This window comes from Octopus bimaculoides, chromosome 20 (assembly GCF_001194135.2).
Source record: "Octopus bimaculoides isolate UCB-OBI-ISO-001 chromosome 20, ASM119413v2, whole genome shotgun sequence".
In the NCBI taxonomy this organism is placed as follows: Eukaryota; Metazoa; Mollusca; class Cephalopoda; order Octopoda; family Octopodidae; genus Octopus; species Octopus bimaculoides.
This window is the reverse complement of record NC_069000.1, coordinates 27,579,170-27,580,519: the sequence shown is the minus strand read 5'-3', so window position 1 is coordinate 27,580,519 and position 1,350 is coordinate 27,579,170. Positions and strand designations below refer to the sequence as shown.

The 1,350-nt window shown below is 37.7% G+C and overlaps 1 non-coding gene across 1 annotated transcript; it reads left to right on the top strand.

Annotated features, from left to right (window-relative positions):
* The first annotated feature begins 212 nt into the window (after positions 1 to 212).
* Trnal-uag (transfer RNA leucine (anticodon UAG)) lies at positions 213 to 294 on the top strand. Its single transcript has one exon. It is a non-coding gene; the product is annotated as a tRNA-Leu (tRNA).
* The last annotated feature ends 1,056 nt before the right edge of the window (positions 295 to 1,350 follow it).

The following is a 1,350-nucleotide window of genomic DNA, read 5'->3' as shown; positions in this document are numbered from 1 at the left end:
CATCATAAGTCATTTTTGCTATCCAGCGATAGAGAAACCGGAAGTGAACTACAAGTAAACTGAGAAATAATAAAGATTTCGTGTGGGTGAAATAAGAAAGGGATAACCGAAGATATAAAATACCTTTACTATGTAACCTACAAATAAAAAAAAATTTGCAAAGTGATTTGTTTGACAATATTAAGGTAAAAATTAAGCATTTTAAGAACCGTGGTAGCGTGGCCGAGTGGTCTAAGGCGCTGGTTTTAGGCACCAGTCTCTTCGGAGGCGTGGGTTCGAATCCCACCGCTGCCACTATATAATTTTTGAAGTGTCTATTAAATTTTTTATTGCGTTTCTTCAAATCTTTACTTTGGAATAGGAATTCATTATAGCGTTTTATTTTTTTCCTCATTAAACACCGAGTTACGTACAAATCTGATTTCTTTGATACTTGGTAAGTATAGTCTATTTATTCTAGACACCATATATCACATGTTGAAACGTAGTTAACTTCACCATTCTGGATATCATACTGCACTCTGTAAGATGCTGCATGTTGGATCGTACAGTTTCTAAGAAGAAAGCAGAGTCATGGTAAACCTGTGTAAATCTGTGGGCCATACCCAAAACAGGATATGGCAGAATCAATGAATAAATGCTTGAATGAGTAAGTAAATTATGATGATAATAAAGGTGGTGGTATAAACGATGGTGATAATGGTTTGAATGGTGGATAGAAATATAAATTCTTTTATTCTTTCGAAATAAGAGTTTTCATAGTTAAATTCCAAGTTTTATTTTGTAGAATATAATTGAAATTTATAACATACATACAATGGTTGAATGGAACAAAATAATAATAAACTAACCAGTTATACATGTCACATGGAAATATGCATAGATATATGCAAGAATGTTAAATATTATACATAAATGCTATGGTTCAAAGGAATCTACTGAAGTAAGCTGACACACTTGCAGCATTACGATGGGCGAAGGCGAGGCTGAGGTGTTGGAAAAGCCAAGCATCCTCACAGGCATCACCTGGCACCTCAGTAAGGCAAGCTGCCAACAATAACAAGAACTTTGTTGTTAGTGGCCCAGTCCCTTCAAACGTCTCAAATACTACAGGCTGGAAGAGATGGTTTACTGCAAGAACCCAGCACTTCAGGGTTTTATTCCATTTGGCTATGAAAGCAGTGGCCTTCCCATTTACCACAGCATCCAGGATGTGGGAGGGAGCAAAAGAGTTACAGACTATGGTGTCCCAGATGAGGCACCGACCTCTTACCCAGGGACAGAGGGTAAGACTATCTGGTCTCTTCCCACCACTTCTGGATAATCCTGTTGGCTCCAGAACTGAGGGGA